Here is a 27,306-nt window from a genome sequence, read left to right on the forward strand (position 1 = left end):
CCTTGGTTTATGTTGGTTAGGCTGTTGTACTTCCCTCTCGCCATCTCGTTATCCCTGGGGTTAGCTGGTTTTTCTGTCTCTGACAATGGATGGATCCTCCTCTAAGCCTGTGTGTCAGCACTCCAGGGAGACCAGCTCTCCCCTGAAGGAACTTGTGTACCAAGAGCTGTGGATCAGGTTCAGCTACAAGGAAGTGATAGAAACCAAAAGTATCCTGTAACAGACTGCCCATCTGTTCCTGGGTTCAGAGGACTCCAGGCAGTTCCCTCTGAAGAGTAGTAGTCCCTTGAGTGTGATCTTGAGTGTGTCAGCACTCCTGGAAGTCCAGCCATTTCCTGGTGGGATCTGGGGACAGAGAGCTGATGTACAGGTTCAGCTCTGGAAACACAGCTTTGGGTCCTTTTGGTTTTTAATCTTTCACTATAACAGCTCACAAATGAAATTTGACTCCGTGACCATTAAGCCCCTAAGAATGATCATCTCTTTGTATCACAAATGATGGGACCACAAATGAATGGCACCTGGCATTTTTACATGGGTGCTATGAATTATAATTATTATATAATATAATTCATATTATATATTATATAATTATAATTGTATAATTATTATTATAATTAGGTATCTTATTCTTTCATGTGAAATGTATTCCTAGCTGAGATAATAGCTCAGTCAACAAAACATTGTGTTGAATATGAAATTGACTATCACTGACAAATAAAAATGTTTAGGCAATATTATATAGGTCATTGAATTGTAATATATGTATGAACTCACATAATTACTGCATGATGGTTTAATAAATGCATGGAATACATATTCATTAAAACGAACAATACTATAAAGTATATTTTTTACAACTTACATAATTGTGCAATAAATAATAAGTCTTAATTAATGTACCAGGTCCATAATAGTGGTTTAGATAAGGAATGAATAAAAAGTATTATGCACTTTCTTTTATAAAATTTGCATTATATTACAAGAAAAAATATAAAAATGAATGCATAAATCTGTGTGTTGGAGTTGATAGTATGCAAGTAATTGAAGAATCTATTTTAGAAATAAGGTCATGGAGATTGTCCTAAGGAAGTGACATTAAAGTTAAATTAGATGAAAAATAATTGAACTATATTTTGGGCAAAATCACAGTAAATATAAGGTTGATAAAAGGACGAAGACCTTGACAAATCCAAAAAGTAAATATGAGAGTAGTTTGTATTGATTAAGAGATAGAAGAGCAGTCCAAATAAAGCTGAAGCTTAGGCAATGTCACATATGGGAATATAGAAACAATACTAGAGATATAATTTTTATTTACTGAAAATGTCTTAGAAATCATTGAATAGTTTTAAATAAGTTTGTTTAACTCACTATGTATATAGTAAGGGACTCTGGTTACTTATGTATTATGAAAAGGTACAGAGAATGATTTTAAGGATGTTTTTGACGTCTATCTGGAAGTAGTGTCAATGACAATGAAAAAGAGTCATATCAGAGAGCTATGTTGGAAATTGACGTTTTGGTAGAAGAATGAGGGTAGGGTTGGCAGGAAGAAAATTAAGCCAATGTCTTTTTTCTGAGCAAATGAAAAGATGTTGGGGTTACTTACTCTGATGTAAAATATTTCATGATAAGTGGGATTAGGAGAATTTTAAAGGAATTTATTTTAGATTGATTTACTTGAACATGCTTGAAAGAACCTCTAACTCACTAGGCATTCCTACTTACTGTTTATGGTTTGGTGATTCAAGCCATTACTCAGACCATTATTAGCTGTTATATAACAGAAAACTTACTTTAATATCTGTATTTTTTCAAGTTATATCTGGGAGTACTTATTTAATTAAGAGCAAACCTATGATTATACTACATGCTTATTTAGTGTAATCAGGCAAATTATTTGCCCATTTTCTTACTACAAACATTTTGGATTGCAATTAGAATTTAATCCAAGTTTATGGGGACTGACATGCTGTTTGATTAGAATTTAATAGCTCATGAATGTGAATTTCACAGAAAGAAGTAATTTGCTCAGGTTCTGTAAATTTGCAAACCCTCGAAAAGTAAATATATGTAATAAATTCTGGTTCTTCTACTTTTCATCTTTACTATTTTAGTGTGTTATAATATACATGCAAAAATTCCTAATCCAGATGATTTTAACTATAATATCCAGTACTATTAAATATATCAACAGTATTTTACAACTATGAATAATATATGTTTTCAAAAATTTTCGTCAAATGAGCCAGAAATTCTTACTGACTTCAGCACAACATGGCCATTGGGAACAGTATAAAACGCAAATAAGGAAAGGCAGAAAATGATTGACACATGCACTGTTCTTGGTTTGAAATTTAACAATCATGCTAGTTATAGGTTAGAGCTTTGAAATTAGAGTCAATGAGAGGATGAAAAATACTGAGAAGGAGTAGGTATATTGAATTCTTTCTACATGAAAGAAAACACTGGATCTGAAGGTAAGGTACATTTTATACAATGACCCTTTTCTTCTGCCACTGTTTATTCAATGCTTGGTATTTGTTCCTATATTATGTTCGAGAAACATATCAATGATTCTGTTTTTTCTTAATTAAATGAACTGCAGTTCGGCTGATTTAATATTCCACATCTTAATGCTCTTCTGTATCTTGGGATATTAAAATTATAGAAAATTATTTTGATTAGAGTAAAATTTTATTGTTTGATTATCATCTGAGAGAAGAAATTATTAACAAAGAATGGGTACCTGACATTTTATAAAAAATGTCAATAGAGGTTAAAAATGCATATTTAATCTCAACCATTTATACCTTCGTCAAACGAAAATCATTGAAATGTCACTACACATATAGTACATAAAGGGAGTGATATATAGGAATAAAAACAACCCCTATGCATCCAGAATAATCTATTATCCCCATAATGAAAGCCAATGTTAGGAATAGAAGATGGTACAACCACATTACGGGATAAATCAGCTTTATTCAAAATGAAGATTGAGCTGGAAAGTGATTTGAACTAAGTATAGTTAAGAATAATGTAAATGCGAAAAATTGCAATCTCACTAGGTGGTATGTCCTTGTTGCAGGAGCTATGTAGTTATGGGTAGTCTTTGAGGTCTCAAAGGACTGAAGCTATTTCAATCTAATTTTCTGCACCTTCGGCTTGTGGTCTGAGATGTAATCTTTCGACAACCTTTCTCTGTGTATCTTTGCTCTGATATCATCCATCACTGACTCTTATATTCTGGAATGTAAGCCCAAATAAAGTATTTCTTTTATAAAGGAAAGAATAATATAAATGAGTTTAATGTTAAGAGAAACAGACCTGGTTTACCTGATATGGTTGTTTTCCCTTCTTACCTTGGACCCTCACACTTCTTCTATTTTGAATGAGAGGTCTCCACCTTCTGTACTCTCACATTTTGCAGTTTTTCACTTGGTCAACAGGACCTCCTTATACCTGGGGCTGTATTTTTGTTCTTGGAAGTAAGAAAGTTTTGAATTTCCTGACTTTGGATGCAGGGTTAAAAGTAAACGGGAAGGGCTGGAGAGATGGCTCAGTGTTTAAGAGCACCGACTGTTCTTCCAAAGGTCCTGAGTTCAATTCCCAGCAAACACATGGTGGCTCACAACCATCTATGGGATCTGGTGTGTCTGAAGATAGCTACAGTGTACTTCTATACATAAATTAAATAAATAAATCTTAAAAAAAACTTTAATAAAAAAAAAGTAAACGGGAAGTGAGTGACATACCTACCATAACTCTTTTGTTTTAGTCCCTAAATGGTTATTGGAGGATGGGATTACTGAGGTGAGCAGACAGGAAAGGTGCTACTTTATTTGAAATATTTTCTTTCCTCATTCTGTGCTCCTGTAAAGGACCAGCCTATCTCTCAGGCCTGGCCATGTTTCTATCACTGCTCCCTGCCTATCTCTTGAAGCTCTTAATTCTAGGTCCTGCTTGCCACTCTAGGTTTAATCTTCAACAGATTTAGCTCATTTTCCAGTGCTCCTGCTCTGAAATATACACAATTTCTTTTTCTTTCGTTGTATTTTCAATCTTTTAATGTTTATGTTGGTTTTTGTTTTACTTCTTTTATGGAAGCCTTAGAGGAGAATCATTCATGGATGTCTGTTTGGATTGGAATGAGAAAATAATGAAAAAATCTCTTTTTAAAATTACAGGACATTTTCATGTCTAAGTTTTACTCTTACATACACCCACCAGGCTAGTTTATCTCCCTGCCTTGTCCTGAGTTCTTTCCTACCATTGCTAGTTGGATTCTGCTTCTTAGGACTTACTGCAGAACCAGGAATGCTGGCATACCCGAGGAAGGTGTTGATACTTCACCACTTTTCTAACCCTTTTTCTTCCTTCTCTCTTGAGCTGTTTGATTTAATTTGGATCACTGTACTAGATAGTACAGTGCTATAGTGCTTGGGCCTTGAAAATATCTGTTATTATTTTCTTGTCATAGTTTTACACCTCAGGGTTGGACCTAGTTACACTTTGGAATCTTAGTCCAAGAAGTTTGAGAACTTTAATAAAACCTTGTCAGGAGTGAAAAATACTTTTAAATGATTCCTTAATACATGAGGACTCTGAAACCCTTTAATAAATCATGGAAAAAGCAATCTGAGATTCTTGTTTCTGTAAAGTACCTGAAAAACATGAAAGGGAGAAAGGCCATGGTTCGCTCACTCTTGTCATCAAATAGGGCGTTCAAATATGACTTTAGTTTTCCTGTGATTTCTAGTTAGAACATAAAGATGTCTGTGGTAGTTTGCATTGCCAGAATGCTTATATTAATTCCCCCTTTTGCTCTTGTTTTGGTTTTCTGTCTTCATTGTTTCCATTAGGGTCATAGCTCCACACTCTGTGTAGATAAAAGGGGGTTCGGTCCAGCTCTTATTGTTCTGGCACACAAACCATTTTTTGGGAATAAATGTTCACCATTGTATAGTTGACAGTGGTTTGAAATTCTTCCCTTGTCCTCAGTTTCTTGTAACAACATACTTCTTTACATCTTCTTCAATTAATTGTATTGGCGACCTTGTAATCCGATTATGTATCTGTTTGTATGGAAGAAAGTGTTTCTTTATATTTTCTGTGGTTTGTGAGTTTATTCTTCCATAAATTATTTCTGAACAATACATGAATTCAGGCCACTACTGGGCATTATTTTATGCGGGGATCATTGGGTGAGGATAGTATGAAATTTATCACTGTCCTTTGTTTCAGAGATTTTAATTTTTATTATAAGTAATCCATACTATACAAATACCTAACTAAGTCTTGTGTTCCCCTTCCTGTATGGCTGCTCTTGTAAATAAACTTCATTTTTTTCATTGATAAATAAGAATAAAATCACATAAAAACACAAACATACTTAAAGACAGAAAGTATTCACTAAGAAAAATCCATTTAAAATGGAGATAAAATATAAACAAAATGAGATCAAAAGATCTATTCAGAAACCATGATATTAAAAATGTCATTATCAAACTACAAATTTGTTACATGAGATAATAATAATATATATTTAAGTAAAGAGGGAAAACATTAAATGCACTGTGTGCCCAAAGGGTTCACTCAAAATGTAGTATATAAACCAAGTATGGAATGGAGCTATCACTCTTGCTACAATAGGGGCTAAATGGAAGGATTACTGCTAGGCTAAACCCAACCTGGATTGCATAGTGTCAAACTATCAAGAAAGATGATGTTTCAAAAATACCACATAAAAAATCGATAATAAAAACAAATATAAAAAATAAGAAAGTATTGAAGACCATCCGTAGTCCATGGTAATCTGATATGGTGCATGGCATTATTTCAATATTCTGATAGCTATTGAGGCCTGCTTAGAGACTGAGTATATGGTCAAGTATGTAAAAGTTACTTTGAGGTGCAGAGAAAAAGGTATATTCAATTGTTTTAGGATGAAATGCTCTTTCAATATCTGTTAAATCAATTTGGATAATAATTTCTGTTATTTTTACTGTATCAGTTTAGTTTCAGTTTCCACAAACGGTCCATTGTTGAACGTGGAGTATTGAAGTATATCACTATTATTGTGTCCGGGGCAATACATGCTTTGAGGTTTAGTGATGTTTCTTTTGTGAATTTATGTGTCCTAGCATTTGAAACATAGTTGTTCAGAATTGATAGTTCATCTTAGTATTATTTTTTTGACAATTATTTTGTCCTTCCTTATCATTTTTGATATCTTTGGTTGAAAGTCAATTTTATTCAATGTTAGAAAGGCTATTCTATTGTTTCTTGGGACCATTTGCTTGGAATTTATCTACACCCTTTTTACCTTGTGATAGTGACTGTCTAAGTCACTAAGGTGTGTTTCCTGTATTCAGCAAAATGTTCGGTCCTCTTTATGTATCCAATCCCTTAGTTTATATCTTTTTATTGGAGAATTAAGTCCATTGATGGTAAGAGATAAAGTAAAATGTATTGTTGTTCCCTGTTATTTTTATTGTTAGAAATGGAATTACGTTTGTGTGGCTATCATCTTTTGGGTTTGTTGAAAGATTAATTCCCTACTTTTTCCTAGGGTGTAGTTTCCTTCCTTGTGTTCGAAGTTTCCTTCTACTATCATATGTAGGGTTGGATTTGTCGAAAGATATTGTGTAAATTTGGCCTTGTCATGGAATATCTTGTTTTCTCCATCCATGGTAATTGAAAGTTTTAACGGATATTCTAGCCAGGAGAACCAGAAATGAATGCAAACACCTATGGTCACTTTATCTTTGACAAAGGTGCTAAAACAATTTAATGGAAAAAATACAGAATTTTCAAGAAATGGTGATGGTTCAACTGGAGGTCAGCATATAGAAAAGTCAATTATAATAAACTGACAGGGTGGGGGAACAAGTGATAATCTTGTTAGACGCTGACAAAAATGAAAACAATCAATTCCTTTTCATGTTAAAAGATTTGATACATATCATACTCAATGTCCACACATAAACATAGTAAAAGCAATATTACAGAAAACCAGTAGCCAACATCCACCTAAATGGAGAGAACCTTGAAGCAATTCAACCAAAATCAGTTAATAGAAAAGGTTGCGCAATCTCAACTTACTTCTTTAATAAAGTATTGGAAATCTTATTCACAGAAATTAGACAACAAAAGGAGATCAAAGGGAATTCAAAAAGTCAAAATATCAGGATTTGTACATGATATGATTTCATATTTTAATGACCCCAAAAATTCAACCAGAGAACTCCTTCAGCCAATAAACAACTTCAGGAAAGTGGCTGGATATAAAATTAACTCAAACAAATCAGTAACCTTCTTCTACGTCAAGGATAAACAGGTTGAGAAGAAATTAGGGACATTACGACCTTCACATTATTCACAAATAATAACAAAAATACCTCAGTGTGATTATAACCAAGCAAGTAAAAGGTCTGTATGACAAGAATTTCAAGTCTGCGAAGATAAAAATTGAAGACAATCTCAGATGGAAAGATTTTCCATGTTCATGGATTGGTAGAGTTAATATTGCAAAAATGGACAACTTGCCAAAAGCAATCAATTATACTCAAGGCAATCGCCATCAAAATTCCAACTCAATTCTTCATAGAGTTAGAAAGAGCAATTTGAAAACTCATTTGGAATAACAAAAACTCCATGATAGAGAAAACTATCCTCTACAATAAAAGAACTTCCTTGGGAATCACTGCCCCATACCTCAAACTGTATAACATAAAAATAATGAGAAACATTTAATGGTTATGGTCCAGAGACAGATACCCAGATCAATGGAATAGATTTGAAGACCCAGAAATGAAGGCACACACCAGGAACTTGATATTTGACAAAGGAATCAAAACCATCCAATGGAAAAAAGCTAGTATTTTCAACAAACATTGCTTTTTTGACTGGAGATTAGCATGTAGAAGAAGGGAAATCAATAAATTCTTATCACCCTATACAAAGCTCAAGTCAAAGTGAATCAAGGATCTCCACATAAAACCATATAACCTAACACTAATAGAAGAAAAATGCGAAAGAGTCTCGAACACTTGGGCACTAGGGAAATTTCCTGAATATAAAACCAATGGCTTAAGCTCTAAGATCAAGATTTTACAAATGGAACTTCATAAAATTGTAAAGCTTTTGTAAGGCAAAGGGCACTGTCATTAGGAAAAAGGAGCAACCAACCGATTAAGAAAAGATCTTTTCCAATCCTACATATGATAGAGGGCTAAATTCAATCTATACAAAGACTCAAGGAATTATGATACAGGGAATAAAATAGTCCTAGCAAAATGGTGTATAGAGCTAAACAATGAATTCTTTTTTTACTTTCTTTCCTTTTTTTCAGATCTGGGGTTCGAACCCAGGGCCTTGTGCTTGTTAGGGAAGCGCTCTACCGCTGAGCTAAATCCCCAACCCCTAAACAATGAAATCTTAACTGAGGAATATCAACATCCTTCGCCATCAGGTAAATGGAAATCAAAAAAAAAAAAAAAAACAAAATAAAATTCTGAGATTCCACAGCACACCAATCAGAATGGCTAAGATAAAAACAAATTCAGTTGACAAATAATACCTAAAACGATGTGGAAAAGGAGGAAAACTCTGCCAATGTTGGTTGGATTGGAAGCTCCTACAATCACTCTGGAAATCATTCTGGAATTTTCTCACAAAATTCATAGTGGGAGAGGATCCTGCAATACCACTTCTTGGGTATATACCCAAAAGATGCTCCATCATATAACATGTACACATGACGCTATATGTTGGTAGAAACAATTTATATACATAATATATATATACACATATATTGTATAATATATGTATGCATATATATATATATGTATATGTATATATATATTATGCATATTTCCCAGAAGCTGAAAAGAATCCAGATAGACCTCAACAGAGTAATGAATAAAGAAATGTGGTATATTTACACACCTGTACTTCTAGGCTATCAAAAAAAATGTTTGCAGAAAATTCTTAGGATGGAACTAGAAATTCTAACTCTGTGTGAGGTAAGAACATAAATAGTATAAACTAATTGGAAGTGTGTATCAACACAAAAGTGTGGAATGCATAAGAAAGAATCCACAGGTCATATGAAGTCCAAGCAGAAGGAAGTGCAAAATGTAAGTGCTACATTCTTTCTAAGAAGGGAGAACAAAATATTCATGGGAGGAAATTCAATGATAAAGATTTAAGCAGGGACTGAAGAAAGGGTCAACCAGAGACTTCCCCACGTGGGGATCCATCCAATATGCAGCCACACAATACAGACTTTATTGTTAATGCCAACAAATCCTTGCTGATAGAAGTCAGGTATTGAGGAATCCTGAGAGGCTCTGACAGATCTCTACTGATATAAATGAGGATGGTTGCAGTTAACCATTGGATTAAACAAGGGGATTTCAATGGAGGTTTTAGAGAAAATACTTAATGAGTGGAAGGGATTTGCAAAACCCCAGGAAGAACAAGAATATCAACCAACAAGATGCCACCAGAACTAATGGGAGACTAAACAACCCACTAGTGAGTACAGAATGAGGAACTCATGATAATTAGCCACATGTGTGGCAGAGAAATGCACTGTCCAGCATGGTTGGAAGGAAAAGCCCTAAATCCTCTGAAGACTTGTTTCCCCAGTGAAGGGTAATTCCAGGGCATTGAGGTTGAAGTGAGTGGGTGGGAATGGGAACATCCTCAAAGAAGCTAGAGGGTGGTTTATGGGAGAGGGAGGAAAGGAGATAACATTTGAACTGAAAATATATAAAATATTCAGGAAAAATTATTAAATAAAAATGACATTTTGTCTAATTAAATTAATAGTAAAATATCATTTCCCATTTCTGATATTGGCACAAATATTAGAGTTTGGCATTACTTTCCTTTGGTCTCTTTTGCTGTCTATAGCCAATATCTCCCTTTTGGTTATGACCTATTTAAACAAAACTGTATTTTAAAATTTATAGGAATATAGAATGAAAAAATACTGATATCATTTGTGACTCAATTTTACTATATTTCCCTTTACTAAAAGTTAGACAACTCCTTGAAGAAACTCTGATGGATAATATCAAAATATGTTTATAGGAATGGTACATCAAATAATTTTTATTAATCACATCAATCAGGAAATGGTTCTAATATTCATGCATTATGGTAGTTGATAATGGAAGAAATTGAATGTTCTTAGATTTCATAATAATGTATATAAATCATTAATTCTTAATGTTTGTTGATGGAAGAAAGTTATCAATGAATGCATATATATATATACATATATATATATATATAATTGGCACACGTTTCTAATATAAATAGAAGCAAATGAAATATAAAATTTATGAATTAAAGGTGAGCAAAAGAAAGATATATCACTGATTTAACCTACAGTTGGAATTAAGATAAGATTCATGAATGCATGTATTTCTTTCTAGACATCTAATGAGAAAAAATTAGTGTGAAAAAAGCTAAAACTGCAATTAGTAGGTTTGATCTAGTATACATGTTTAAAAATTGCTTTTGAAAAAATACACAGAAAATATTTTCAAGGCTATATATACAGCATAAACAAAAATTCACTGCATCAATAAATTATCAATATCACTCAAGTAGATTTCTCTGGTTTTATTATATTTGAATTATCAAATATACATATGTATGTATGTATACAAACAGGCACACACACACAAACAAACACACACAATTATTCTAAAAATGTAAAACAAATTAGTAAATAATAGTGATTCTGAGAAAACTAATGAAAAAGGATGAACTAAATTTCCAGTATATTGTACTCCCAAAAGTGTACTTTCTAGCATATAAAACTTTGCCTTATAATTTTGAGAAAAATATGTATGGGACCAATATATGTAATCAGATCCCATTGTGACTTATTACTCAGAATTAAAGTAGAAATTGAAATGGAGTGGGAAAAATATTAAATAACATGATTTAGCTATACTTTTTCAATTATACAAAAAAATCTGACAAACAGTGAAATGACACAATATGTAAAATTGCTCTCTATTAAGCATTGATATGTAAGTTTAATCTTCATAGTCTATATAATAGAGAGAACTAAATCTCACAAGTTGTTTCCATGCTTAAATACAATTCTCTTGGCTTGTGATTATACACAGAACCAATCAATACAATGAAAATGGATAGATGTTGTGTTACAACAAGTAAAAGACCTTTTGCTTATTTATTATTTATAAATTTATTTTTGTAGCATTTCTTCCCATGTTTCTGTTGTATATTTTATAAATCCTCACTTTGGTGTGGTCGGTTCTTAAATTTAACTGAACATGGCTGAATATGTCAATATAGTAGAAATGGAATCTTGGTGCAGAGAATATCTTTGGGTTAAACCTGGTTATAATGAAATGGTGGTCACAGTGTGCACAACCAAATAGAAGGTAAGAAACTGTGGCTTCTGGTCCCGGTCTCTTATTGAGATTTCACTTAGTAGTGTTGGAAGAATTGTTCCGTGATATCATGAGATTGTGCAGTGAACAGGCCTTTTCCTTATTCCTGTAAGGAAAGCAAAAATTTGTTGTTTTCAGTTTTTCAGAGAGCTTGCTAGGTGACTAGATCAATCAGGAACTCGGGAAGAGGGACTTAGATATGCAAAATGTTTTTTTGATATTGGATTTCATCTACGAACTTTAGGGAACAAATTCATAAGATTTGGAATATAATCAGACAAGAGCTTGTTAAAGATGTTGAAAAGCATGGGGTGTGGTGGCACAGGCCTTTAATCTTAGCACTGGGGAGAAGAAGCAGGCTGAATTCTAAGTTCGAGGCCAGCATGGTCTACAGAGAGAGAGAGAGAGAGAAAGAGAGAGAGAGAGAGAGAGAGAGAGAGAGAGAGAGAGAGAGAGAGAGAGAGAGGTGTTCTGGTACTGCCAGGGATATAAAAGAAACACTGTCTCAAAAATGTTCAAGAATAAGTTGTGTATTTTACAAAGGAAAAAATTCTCATTTTACTAAGATGTTAATAATTTTATCTTGATTCTAATGAAATGTCTTAGCTTAAAATAATGTGAAGGCACCAAAAATGTATGAAAATATGGTTTCCATCATTATTTCCCTTAAACTATAAACTGAATTTGTATTAAATATACCTATTTAAAAACACTTTGAAGGATTTTCTGTGATTAGCTAAAGGGTTTTTACATTGTGAATTAAGAATGGTGGATTTCAGGCCAGTGTTGAATGGTCATCACAAAGGTGTAGATGCATATTAAGCATACAAAATCAAATATAAAATTTTGCACAGTAAAGAATGAGAACCTTTAATTTGTTTTCCTCTAATGCAAACAGTATCTTTTTGTTGGAGTGAAGATCAGATGATTTGAACTAATTTTGTGATAAATACCACCTGCTCTCAGAAGATAAGAAACAGAGAAAGATAAGCAATAACATATGGTAAGGAATAAAGAACAGGGAGAGAGTATTCAATGGAATATACAGAACAATATATTTGACCCGTCTTTTACTGGTTAGCTGGGGACTTCGTAACACATATCTATATACTTAAAATTTTTTGTTTCCTTCTTAAGTTTGAATGGTTGCGCTGAATACCCCGGGTTTTGTGTTAAGATCTTTGCATATTTAATGATAGTTTTGAAATATTAGTGTTATAATCAAAAGCCGTGTCTTGTACATACCTTTTAAGCAACAAAATAGAGAAGTGTCTGCTTGAGTTTTATGAAGAAAGTTATTATGCTAAACGTGAATTTATTTTTCTGACATATACAATCCCTTCATGTACCATGCTTGTTGATGAAACCTTAGCATATAGGAATGCATAGTAACCATCAGAGTAGAGTTTCAGAATTTTATTGTATCTTGTTTGACAAGTCCATTTCTATTAAAATGCTATCTCTTTTCTAAGTCTCTTAATTTAACTGGAGAGGTTTTCAATAATTCCTAGTCTGTTGTTTATTCATATAACAGGTCTTTGGTGTTGTTTGGTGAATTTTATGACAATAACTTCTAACTGTCCTTTATTTTGAAGGTAAATTTAATATACATATATATAATATATATAACCAAAATGTATATGTATATAAATTAAATATATATATGCTAAATATATATATATAATATTTAAATATATAAATTTATATTTATATATATAAAACCAAAATATTTTATAAAAAGATTACATTTTATTGGAAATATCACTTAGTGGTGGACAATTTTATAAGCATTCTTTAAAGAATTGAATATTCTACATTTTAATTAGTATAAAAATATTATAAATACCAAATCCTTTATTAACTTTAGCATATACTCCTACAGTTAATGTAACCAGAAATATGTTAGTTATTTTTATCTTTGAAAATTTTTTCTTAGTTTGTCAGTAATCAATCTTGACTTCTTTATCTGAGCTTTCTCATCATTTTTCACAAAGAAATCTATTGCTGTTTTATTGAGAATAGTAAATAATGTTCATTGATACGTAGATACTTAAGAATGTGACAATATACACAATGGTATTTCATTCAGTCCTAGGAAAACTAATCTATGTTGGTGTTCAGGAAAATAGATGTAACTAGAAAATATACCGTGTAAGGGAACAAAGATTCAGAAAGGCAAGTACCATGTGTTCTTTCTCATATAGATCAAAGAATCTCCTTTTAATATACTTGTATTTATGTGAAGCTGTCGGTGGTTTGAGTTTATTTAACTGGTATAGGTTGCAGAGATTAGAACGTAAGGTTTTAAACAGTGTGGTATTGAAGATATTGAATATGTGGGATATGAATGTAGAAGTAAGAATAATGAAGAGAGAGTAGTATAAGTGGTGAGGGACATAGGGCAGGTGGGAACAAAGAACTGAGGAAGTGAGGAAGAGGTTGAATGTCTACAAAAGTAACAAAAGGCAACCTGTTACTTTATAGGTTAGGTTAAAATAAATAATAAAATTTAAAGTTAATACCATAATGTTTCATGCTATATGGAACAGGAAAAATGCCAGCAAGTGATATCAAATGAAAATAATATATTTATCTTACTTGATCTTAGTCATATTATAAATAATTATTTGGTAAAAACATCATTTGTCTGCCAAATTTATGGTACCACTTAAAAATTGCATTTGATATAATAATTCCTTATTATAGTTGAGAATTTTTATTATTAGATCAATTTTTATAATCTGTGATTTGATCTATGTTTTAAGTTTCTTTTTAATTAAATTTGCTCCTCCTGATATTCACTCATACTAAATTATAATTTTTAATGTTAACATATTACTATAAAAATATGATTCAGCACGGTTGTTGAAATTGCTGAATTATGAGTAATATTAACCATAAACTACAGGACATCCTCCACAAAGGTCATAGATACAAATAAGTTAAACAAGAAGAATGGCCCAAGTGCATATGATTGACTCTCACTTAGAATGAGAAATAAAATAATCTAGGAGGCAGATTGAGGGAAGGAACTAGATGGGAGATGGAAGGAAGAGGAGAATGGATCCTGTGTGGGAAGGGACAGGACATAAGACACGGTAGTCATGAGAAGGAAAGGAAATATTGAACTTTTAGAGATGAGGAGGTAGGGGAAATCTCCAGGATGAGAAAGAGAACTGGGATAAGGGAAGTACCCACGAATCAATGGAGTGACCTAAGCTGTGACTTACATTGGTGATATGGAACATTAAGAGGCCAACTCCTTTAGCCCGGATGAACCACCAGTGGAGGGATAAAGACACAAATACACCCACAAAGCTTTCTACACAAAATTTGTCAAGCCTAAGGAAATTCAGAACCTCCTTTTCGGGTCCATGTTGTCATTTGCTTTACTGATGGCTAGTGATTTTTGAATAAAATAAGGATGTGGGATTTTATCATTTGAAGTAGGTATACAATACTTATATTTTTATATTCACACTTTAGCTGGGTCCAGTTTGTTGCCAATGTCACTGCAAAAAACAAAATTGGAGAACAGAATTTTTGAGTACACATTCAGGAATATATATAAAGTCTTTCAAAGAATGTAAAATAAGAAAATATTACTCTGAACACCACTTTAGATTACGAGTCAATATGTGTGACTACTTGGTAGCTTTTTCTTTCTTTTTTTTATAACTTTCTTTTTTTTTAGTTTTTAACAAATTTTACTGCTTATTTTTAACTGGATGTTTCTATATTACATTTCAAATATTATTTCCTTTCCCAGTTTCCTGCCCATAAGATCCTTCACATTCCCATTTCCTTCTTCTCTAACCAGTCTTTCTCCCGCATGACATTCCCTTGAACTGAAAGATGTACAAGGGAGGACAAGGGTTTCTCTTTCCAATGTTGCCCAAAAAGGTCATCCTCTGCCACACATGCATTTGGACCCAAAGCTCAGTTCATGTAATTTCTTTGTATATTGGTATAGTACGAGAAAGCGCTGGTTCATTGGCATTGTTGTTCTTAAGGGGTTGAAATCACCTTCAGCTCTTCTAATCCTTTTTCAAAGTTTACCAAGAATATGTCCATTTTCAGTTCACTGGTTTACTACTAGCATTCACTTCTGTATTTGATATGCTGTATCTGTGTCTCACAGGAAATATCTTTTTCTTCTTATCTTCATCGATCTTATCTAGTTTTGTTGGCTGATGTATACACATGATTTGGTGGATCCTAAACCTATGTGGTTAAGTGGAAATTTAACATGGATTTTGCCCAACTATGTCAAGAATGTAGAATTCACAAATGACAATTTCAAATACAATTCATCCTGTTTTTATGAACCTATTGAAGCAGACGTTTAACTGCTCCTCAAGGCATGTTTCTCCCTGCCCATCATCCAGTATCTTAGGTTTGGCCTGAAAAAAGAATCATGGTAAAACATCCTAAACCCTCAAGTATGGCCATGGGAACACTGGAATCTACAAAGTGTACTACTGATATCAAATTGGACAAGAAACCGAATTCAATAGTCCATGTTGTACTTTGCTTTCCTGATGTCTGGTAATATTTTTAATAAAATAAGGATTTGTGAGTTTATCATTTGAAGTAGGTACACAGTATTTACACTGTTATTCTCACTCTATAGCTAGACTCACTTTTGACCAAAATCTTTGAAAAAAAATGGAATTGGAAAACAAATTTGTGACTACACATTGAGGAATATTTACCAAGTACCTTATCAAGGAATTTACAATAAGAAATTGAAATACAATATTCATTCTATTCAAGGTCTGTAGGGAAAATACTGAATTTTGAGAAACAGAGAAACCCTAGAAAATTGAACTGTTTGTCACAAGAATGAATCTGTAACATATAGAATAAAAATATTATCTAGAAGAATCTCCTACACTCCATGTTCCTAAATCTTTTTACCCATGCCATTTCCCTTAATAACTTTCTGTATACAGAGCATGTAACCACTAGTGTAGCAGAGAGAAGTCTCTACCTTTAGAGAGGTGGAGTAAGCAAAGGTTTCCACTGTGTCACAGGAAACATACCTAGAAAGTGCAAACTCGCATCTGGTCAACGTATGGAAAGGTCTTCAGCAGGTAGGCCATGGCAGTTCTCAGTGACATCATCATTAGGCCCTCCCTGAAAAATCTCTTGTAACCTGGAGAGCCCTAGCTTCTTCTGTGATGTCACAAGTGTTGTTGTGACTGCAACTACATCTCAGAAATCCTTCAGTACCTCTAGGGTTTACTAATTGACATCTAATTCAGAGCAAATTGGGGAATGATAACAAAGAGGATGAAGAGATCAGAAATAGGGAGAAAGAAGCTGGCCCTCTGTCTTGGTATAAAAAACAAGGAATGAATATGTGCTCCTATGGAAAGCTCAGTGGGACATTTATAGGGTTTGTGTGCTATCCCTGAAAACAATAGCCTTGATCTGAGCCTTCCACATAAGGGAATCAGAAGCTGGGATACCCGCAGAAGCATCTAGACTTCCCTGTTCTTATGGTTCCTGAGGGATTATATCCTTCATTTCTTACTTCCAAACGCCAAGTGTTGTGAAGGAAACAGTTATTTTCCTGAGACCTCATGACCTTTACTCTTTTTGTCAAGAAGAAAAGGTCCTAAGAAAGAAGGGAAAAACAAATATTGTGTCCCTAACTCAAGTTAAACTCCTCCATGCTTTGGATATCTATAGTGCAGTTTGTGTCTGACACTGATATTTGGGAGAGAGAAGTGCTTCTAGTTGAGACTTCATCATCTCAGACTTTCCACTAGTATTACTCTGACTACCACTTCAGATTCCCTAGACAATATTTGTGATGACTTTGCAGCTTTCTTTTCTTTTATATCATTCATTTTTTTATATTTAAGCAAAAGATATAGCTTTTTAACTAGATGTTTCTATAAATAAATTTAAAATATTATTTCCTTTCCCAGTTTTCTGCCCATAAGATCCCCCACCGTTCCAATTCTTTCTTCTCTAACAAGCCTTTCTGCTGCATGACATTCCCTTAAATTGGGAGACAAACTAGGGAGGACAAGGGCTTCTCTTTCCAATGTTGCTCAAAAACTCATCTTCTGCTACATATGCATTTGGAGCCATAGGTTCAATGTACGTTCCTTGTATATTGGTCTAGTGTGAGAAAGTGGTGGTTCATTGGCATTGTTGTTCCTATGGGGTTGAAGGCACCTTCAGCTCTTCTAATCTTTTTTTCAAAATTTTCCAACAAGTGGTCCATTTTCAGTTCACTAGTTTGCTACTTCCAATCACTTTTTTTTTTTCCCGGAGCTAGGGACGGAACCCAGGGCCTTGTGCATGCTAGGCAAGCGCTCTATCCAACACTTCTGTACTTGACATGCTGTATCATTGTCTCTCAGGAAATATCTATATCCAGTTCCTCGTAAAATGCACTTGTTACCTTCATCAATCTTACCTAGTTTTGTTGGCTCATGTATACATATATACTTTTGGTGGATCCTACACCTATGTAGTTAAGAGAAATTTTAACATGGATTCTGCCCAACTATGTCAAGAATGTAGAATTCACAAATGACAATTTCTAAAAGACTCCCTCATGTTTTTATAATCTATTCAAGCAGACCTTTAAGTGGTCCTCAAGCCATTCTTCTCCCTGCACAACATCTGGTATCTTACTTTTGGCCTTCGCAACACTGGAAGCTAGATAGTGAAGTACTGTTATCAAATGGGACAAGAAACCTAACTCAACAGTCCATGTTGTCCTTTGCTTTCCTGATGTCTGGTAATTTTTCGATATAATAAAGATTTCAGAGTTTACCATTTGAAGTAGGTACACAGTATTTACACTTTTATACTCACTCTTTAGCTGGGCCCCCTTTGTGACCAAAATCATTGCAGAAAATGGAATTGGAAAACATAATTTTTGAGTAAACATTGAGGAGTATTTACAAAGTCACCTATCAAGGAATTTTCCATAAGAAATTGAAATACAATATTCATTCAATTAAACATCTGTAGGGGAAAAATGGCCTTTGGGAAACAGAAAATACCCAGAATATTGAACTGAGTCACAGGAATGAACCTGGGAATATAAGTATTATCTAGAAGAATCTCCTATACTCCAGGTTCCTAAAACTTTTCTACCCATGCCAAGACCCTGACTAACTTTCTCCATTCAGAGCATTTAACTACTAGTGAAGCAGAGAGAAGTCTCTAGCTTTAGAGAGATGGAGTACGTAAAGGTTTGAACTGTGCAACAGGAGACACTCCTGGAAAGGACACTCTCAAATCTGGTCAATGTAAGGAAAGCTGTTCAGCAGGTAGGCACGGTAGTTCTCAGTGACATCATAAATAGGCCCTCCATGAAAAATCTGTTGTAACTTGCAGAGCCCTAGCTTCTTCTGTGATGTAACAAGTATTGTCCTGACAGGAACTGCCTCTCCGATAATCCTTCAGTACATCTCTGGTTTACTAATTGCCCTCTAATTCAGAGTAAACAGCCATTTCGGAGTGAGAACAAACAGGATGAAGAGATCAGAGATGGGGAGAAGTAAGCTTGCCTTCTGTCTTAGTATTTAAAAAAAAGAAGAAAAAAGTGTACTTGGGAAAGCTCAGAGATCCCTTGGTAGGGGTTAAGTGGTATCGCTGAAGAGATAGACTTGATCTTAGCCTTACATATATGGGAATCAAGAGCTGGAAGCTTCTTCTGTGATGTAACAAGTATTGTCCTGACAGGAACTGCCTCTCCGATATTTCTTCAGTACCTCTCTGGTTTACTAATTGGCCACTAATTCAGAGTAAACAGCCATGTGGGAGTGAGAACAAACAGGATGAAGAGATCAGAAATGGGCAGAAGTAAGCTGGCCTTCTGTCTTAGTATTAAAAAAAAGAAAAAAAATAAGTGCTATTTGGAAAAGCTCAGAGAGCCCTTGGTAGGGGTTGAGTGGTATTGATGAAGAAATAGACTTGATCTGAGCCTTCCACATATGGGAATGAAGAGCTGGAGCATCTGGACTTCCGTGTTCTTATGGTTCCTGGATGTCAGAGGGTTTATATCATCCATTTCTTTATTCCAAAACCAAGTGTTATGAAGGGCACAGTTGATTTCCTGAGAGCTCATGACTATACTCTTTTTGTCAAGAAAAAGTTACTAAGGAAGAAGGGAAAAACAAGTATTGTGTCATTAACTCAAGTTAAACTCCGCAATGTTTTGGAAACCTATAGTGCACTTTGACTCTGACACTGATATCTGGGAGAGAGAAGTGCTTCTAGTTGAGACCTCATCATCTCAGTCTTTATACTAGTATTAACCTGACTACCACTTCAGATTTCTGAATCAATATGTGAGATTACTTGGCAGCTTTCTTGTCTTTTATATCATTCATGTTTTTTTTTATTTTATAGCATTTTTTCTTTTAAACTGGATGTTTCTATATATACATTTAAAATATTATTTCCTTTCCCAGTTTCCTGCCCATAAGATCCGTACCTGTTCCATTTCCTTCTTCTCTAACCAGCCTTTCTGCCGCATGACATTCCCTTGAACTGGGAGACAAACTGTGGATGACAAGGCCTCTCTTTCCAATGTTGCCCAAAAAGGCCATCCTCTGCCACATATGAATTTGGAGCCATAGGTCAGTCCATGTACTTTTTTTGTATGTTGGTATAATACGAGAAAGCTGTGGTTCATTGGCATTGTTGTTCATATGGGTTTGTAAGCTCCCTCAGCTCCTCTATCCTTTTTCAAAATTTATGAACAAGAGCTCCGTTTTCAGTTCACTGGTTTACTACTAGCATTCACTTATGTATTTGACATGCTCTACCTGTGTCTCTCAGGAAATATTTATATCCGGTTCCTGGCAGAATGCACTTCTTACCTTCATCAAGTTTATCTAGTTTGGTTGGCTGATGTATACATATATACATTTGGTGGCTCCTACACCTATGAGGTGAAGTGGAATGTTAGCATGGATTCTACCCAACTATGTCAAGAAGATAGAACTCACAAATGACCATTTCAAAAATACTCCATCCTGTTTTTATAAACCTACTGAAGTAGATGTTTAACTGGTCCTCAAGCCATTCTTCTCCCTGCCCATCATCTGGTATCTTATGTTTGGCCTTTAGATTGAATCATGTTAAAACATCCTAAAATCTCAAGTCGGGCCATTGGAATACTGGAAGCTCAATAGTGTAGTACTGATATCAAATGGGACAAGAAACTGAATTCCATAGTCCATGTTGTCCTTTGCTTTCCTGATGTCTGTAATTTTTGATAAAATAAGGATTTGAGAGTTTATCAATTGAAGTAGATACACAGTATTTATACTGTTATACTCACTCTATACCTGGGTCCCCTTTGTGACCAAAATCATTGCAGAGAATGGAATTGGAAAACAAAATGTTTGAGTACACATTGAGGAATATTTACCAAGTCCCTTGTCATGCCTAACCTCGACCAGCATGGAAGACATGACCAATGAAGGTCTTCTTCAAGCAGTTTTACTCAGGAAACTTGATACAATCTTCTGACCCCGGGGAACCCCGGAGCACACTTAAATAGCTAGTGCTGACCAATCCCAGCAAGCTAAGTGGGTCATGAAGATAGGCTGTCACTATGTGGAAGCTAGTGGGCCAGGCAGACATATCCAAATAAGGATTTGTTTACTGTAAGGAGGCTCACCGTTGGGAGGGTGGAAGGCAGAAACCAGTGCCATCTTTGAGGAGCAGCATGTCGAAGCTCTCTCCAGTTCCCCCTTTCGGTTTAATTAATCAAGCAGGCAAAGGCACCACTGAGCATGGCAACCCCCCCGTCTTAGAATCATCCCTTCATTAAACCAGTCTTAGGACTCCTCTTCTCCCACAAGGTTCCATGCATTAGATAGAAGAGAGGTTGCCCATCACTGGGAAGGGTCACTCACACATACTCAGGCGTGAGGTACAACAAGGTCTTATGAATAACCTTAAGCCAGGCTTGAGGGGACTGTCCTGCTTCAATGCTGCAAATACCTGTACCACCATAACTGCGTGCCACCTCTAAACAAATCTCATTCTACAGAGACAACACAGGAGCACTAGGGAGACCAGCAGCAAGAGTCCAGCTAGGGTTCCCAAACCCGACCACTCCCTCAGATGATTCATAGCAGCCCCATTCCAAGATGACAATCCCATAGCCATTCTAGGATCTGCACTTGTGGAGTTTACGGTCACAATGGCTACATGTAGCTGATCCATTAAGAAATTGAATTCTCCTCTCCAATTACCTAGAAGATAACTTTTTAGACAAATTAGAGGAGTGGATTTAAAAGTCATGATGTATCGACATGAGTCTCAGGACCACCGATAGCATGCCCCGCAGGGGTTCCATTTGGACCAGCATTTGGATCACACCAAGAAGTGTCAGCAACAGCAGGATCTTCATTGTTGTTGCACCTCCTGGTCAATCTTTCAGGGACCCACAATGGATCTTGCTGGTCCTGAGGAAACACAAAAACAGACCCTCTTGCCCATGCAAACACGGGATCTTGTCCATGCCATGAGCCAGTGATCACATCTTTCCATTTCACAAAACCTTTCAACATGCCCGCCCGACACTGATGTCAGTCAGCGGCAGATAGGCCATCATAATCCAAAATTAAAAATTTAAGAGTAAATAGGGCTAAGGATATCTGTTCCCTGGGTGTTCTACCATAGCCCTATTCCCCCATTTTGTTTAATTACAAATTCCTTCAAGGTACTATGTGCTTGCTCAACAATACCTTGACATTTTGGATTATAAGGCAGGCCATGTCTCAACTGCACATCTATCTGTTTTCAAAAGGATTTGAAAGATTTCACAGTTTATCCTGGGCCATTATCAGTTTTTAAGTGTTGAGGCTTTCCCCAAGCAGCCCAGACTTATAGGCAGTTTACAATAACATTGTGTGCATTTTCTCCAAACATAGGGGTAGCATGAATGACACCTCAACAAGTATCCACAGAAACATGAATGTATTTTAGAATCCCAAATCCAGATATGTGAGTTACATCCATTTGCCAAATATTTAGGGGCAAGAGGCCTCTAGGATTAACCCCTACACTAGGGGGATGGTGAAAGGTGATACACTGTTCACATCCTAAAACTATCTGTCGAGCATCCTCTCAAGACAGATGAAACTTCTGCATTAAGCTCTCAGTAGGCACACGAAATTGTTGATGAAACTGTCGGGATTGATCCAATGATGAGCTTAAGAAGATGAACTCCATTCGTGTACATCTATCCACAAGATCATTTCACTCACTGAGAATAACAGGGAAACATTTATGAGCTCTACTATGTTGGACAAAAAACTTGTGACCTCTTTTCCAGATCAATTCCTGAATTTCCCTCAGCAGCTGGCATACCATGCTGCTAATTTTAATAGGGCCAGCCACTTCTAATATCTTAACTGCATTAACAAATATGATGAATCAGAGACCAAATTAAAGGCAAAGGAACAATTTTGAGTTCAATTATTTGTGGAGAGCCGGGTTGATATTGACACAAAATTGGCTCTTGATGGTTAACAACATAAGCTCCACAGCCACTTTTGGATCCATCTGTAAAAAATGTTTGGCGCCCCCTATTTAGGAACACTGGAGGTAACCTTAGAAAGATCTCCGGATGTTCTTTAAAGAAGGATAGCAAAGAGTGTTTTGGATAATGATTATCTATCTCTTCATGAAATCCACAGCATAATATAGCCCAATCATTAACCGTGCCATACAAGATCTTCATCTGCTGACCTGTATAAGGCACTATGATCGAGGTTGGGGAAACACCAAAAAATTCTATGCACTGTTGGATCCCATTCAGGGCTAATCGTGCAACTGCTGTAGGATAATACTCTACTTATCTAGCGGGAGAAGCCTTGGGATAAAACCAAAGCAGAGGGCCATCTTGCCACAACAGTCCTGTGGGCTGCATGTAGGTGGCTAGAATGCATAGCACAATGTCTGGACCCTCCTTCCATCGATTTAAAATTGTGCCTTGTAATCCTTTTTCAACCTTCTTTAAAGCTTCCCTTGCTTTATAAATCAATTGTTTACGAGAACCCAAGGCCGAATCCCCAACTAAAGTATTATACAATGGTTTTAATTCATAATTTGGTAATTTTAAATGACATCTGACCCAATTAATATCTCCTAGTAATTGTTGAAAATCATTAATCTTAAGATTATTTTTCCTAAATTCAACCTTCTGAGGGATAATGGTATAAGGACTTACTTTTAATCTTAAATAATTTACAAGATTGTCTTTTTGTACATTTTCCGGGGCAATAATCAATCTCCTACCTTCTAGCAATTTAACTAAATTTCCATATGCTAAATCTAAAATCTCTTCATTCTTTGCAGTTAAAAGGATATCATCCATAAAATGGATGCATCTCAGTGCAGAAAACTTCTGTCTTATTGGGGTGATGGCGTTGCCCACAAAGAGTTGACATATAGAAGGGCTATTGGCCATACTCTGTGGTAAAACTACACATTCATACTGTTGCTCAGGTTCTTCATGTTTACATGATGGAACAAAAAAAGCAAATCTTTCACTATCCCTTGGACAAAGAGGTATGGAGAAAAAGCAATCTTTTACGTCAATCACTACAACAGGCCAACAGGCTGGTAGAGAGGATTAAAGAGGAAGCCAGCATTGCACTGGGCCCATTATTTGCTTCTGTTGATTAATACCTTATAAAACATGCAACAGTCTCCATTTCCCTGCCTTCTTTTTATTCACATATATTGGGGTATTCCAAGGTGATTCTGATGGTTTTATATGCTTCGTAGTCAGCTTTCGCTGCGGCAAACTTCTCAGAAGAAAGCAGCCACTGAGGAACCCACATCGGCTCCTCTGTTTTCCAGGTAATGGGAACCCATCCTCAGCTGCCCCTAGGAATAACCCAGGTCCTGATTCCTTTCTCTTTGTTGTGCAGTTATAGGGCTAGTCCTACCCTGTAGGTGTTTCGCCATTACTTTACTGGGAAAACATTCCATATGTTTCATAATCTTTAGTGAAATTTCAGAATACTGAGTTGTCAATTTGAAACCCATAGCTTTCAACAAATCTCTCCCCAAAAGGGAAATGTGCAATTCCAACCCATAGGTTTGCATAACTCCTGAATGACCTTCCTGATCTTTCCAACTCAGTTGTCTTGCACTCATATCAGGTGCTCTTGCATAACCAGACCTTGTAATGTTTGAGATGAGGCCTGTACTGGCCATCTAGGGAGCCCGTCTTTCTTAGCAATTATACCTCTATCGGCCCCTGTATCCAACAGTCCTAGGATCCTTTTACCATCTACCCTTAGCTCCATTACTGGGCATTGGTTTAAACACAAGGCGAAAAACGTAAGGTTGGACCCTGTGGAACTAATACCATTCTCTCCTCTCCCTCTAGACTGGGCTACAACTCTTTCATGAAGGCTAGGTAAAAGTAATTGTTGGGCTACTCTGTCCACAGGGGAAATGGCAGTAATCCCTTTCTGTGTTTCTACAATGATCTTGACTACCCCGGCATAATCTGGGTCAATAACTCCTGGATGGACGTGTAGTCTTTTTCAATCTGAAGCTGGTCTCCCTATAAGTAACCCCACTGTGCCAGGTTCAAGGGGTCCTTTAAAATCAGTATCTATCAACTGAACCCCCATCCAAGGAATTAGTACGACTCTGGCGGTGGGGCAGAGGTCCAGTTCTGCAGAGCCTTTAGTGGCTCTCCTTGGCCCCTCGGATGGCGAAGGGACGGCCATCTCTTGTGACTCTGTTCTACATCCTGATTCTCGACTGGCCCATATATTTGTGGGCCCTGGGGTCGTGGACCTGGCTGTCTATTTTTTGGGCCTGCTCCACCAAAACCCGAGCTAAGAGTCTGACCATTGATGTCTTTTACCAAGTGGCACTCATGAGCACAGTGGTTCCCCTTTTTGCACTTTGGGGCCAGCCCTTGTTGACTTGGGCATTGGCTACTTCCTATACTGAATAGACTTCTCCTTTCTGGACATTGCCTTTTTAGGTGCTCCTGTTGATCACAATTAACACATGCTCCTGAGCTTCCTCTTTTCTCTGTGTCATCTGCATAACAGCATTAGGCAAAGGTCCCACTTTCTCCACAGACCTTCATCCAAGCTTCAAGTCCCTTATTCTTATAAGGAGTGATAGTGTCTCAACATTCCTTTCTGCACCATTTATAGGCCAACTGTTTAATCAAGGGCATAGCAGGATCGGGGTCACCAAAGACTCTCCCCGCTGCTTCCACAAATCGGGCTACAAAGTCAGAGAATGGCTCCATATGTCTTTGAAGAATCAGGATGAGGTTTCCACTCACTTCTCACTTATTAGGTAAGGATTTCCATGCCTTTGTTTCAACTTCATTAATCTGCTATTAAAGCTGTCCTGGATACCCTGTCTAAGCATTGGCAAATCGTCCCTGACGCAGCAGCATATCTCTATCCTAGGCAACCTGGCCACCCCTACTGCCAAGTTAGCGGCAGCGTGTTCATTGGCAAACTCAATAAGAAAAACTTTCCAGTCCAAATGCTGTCCTAGACTAAGACAGACACGAGCAAGGATAGTCCAATCACTAGGAGTCATGCAAATATGTGTAAGACCTTAATCTAAGCAATGGTAAATGAGGCCATAATGCCATATGTTCTGACAGATTCCACAGGGACTTGATCACAATAAAAACTAAACGCTCATGATACCTTTGTTGATTATCATCCACAAAAAGAGGATATGCCAGATGCACTTCTGTGCAGACTGGCTTCCACACTTCTGGGCAGAATGTACTACCCGAAATTCTCCTTCCTCCCTCTACAACATTGCAGAGAGGAGGAGCAAAGCTGAACCGCCCAGGATGTTCCTCCACCATTTTAGGCTTTTTTCTTTTCTTCTTCTGTCTATTCCTTAGAGACTATTTCCGCATTAGATCTATCAACTCTTCTAACTCTTCTTATGGTTCTGTTCCATTTGTTTCTTCCTCTGTATCTGTCTTTTCTGAGTCTGTCTCCTTTGTGCTTCCATGCTTTTCTGACCTCTCCTCTTGAAACTTTTCTAGGCCAGCTTGCCCCTTCTCTATATTTGCCTGACAACATTTTGATCCTAAAGGAAACTAGGCACTAAGCGACACACTATATGTACCCCAGGTCTTAGAGTCCCCTGTTCCCAGGCAAAATTAAGGTCTTTCCCTAACTTATCCCAACTTGCCACATTAGGATTACCAGAGACTGCGAACCACGGGGCAGTGACATCGTATTTGCTCAAAAATCTCTCTGTGATGCTCCTTTTTATTTTTAATTTCTTACGCTCAAACAGCTCTTGAAGAACCAGAAATATTGTATGAGACTGTGAAGTCCCCATGACAAAAACTTTCTATGCTGCTACAGCTAAATTCACCAAGCGTCTTAATAATTTCCATTCGCTTCTACCGAGAACTTTCTTGTTAACTACCCTGACAATTTATAGACACTTATTTCCTGTGGTTCTTATGGTCCCACCGTACCTTGGGAACTTTCTAGCGTTGCCCTGACTGCAAGAATTTCTGATCTCAGGAGGTCCCCATATGGACCACCACTTGCCGCGCCCAACTTGACCAGCAAGAAAGACATGAATAGTGAAGATCTTCTTCAAGCAGTTTTACTCAGGGACCTTGATACAAACTTCTGACCATATGGAACCCCAAGAACACACTTAAATAGCTAGCGATGGCCAATCCTAGCAAGCCACGTGGGTTATGCAGATAGGCTGTCACTATGCAGAAGCTAGAAGGCCAGGCAGGCATAGCCAAATAAGGACTAGTTTACTACAAGGAGAGCTCACCATTGGGGGGGTGGAAGGCAGAAACCAGTGACAAATTTTAGGCCTG

This window comes from Rattus norvegicus, chromosome Y (assembly GCF_036323735.1).
Source record: "Rattus norvegicus strain BN/NHsdMcwi chromosome Y, GRCr8, whole genome shotgun sequence".
NCBI classification, from domain to species: Eukaryota; Metazoa; Chordata; class Mammalia; order Rodentia; family Muridae; genus Rattus; species Rattus norvegicus.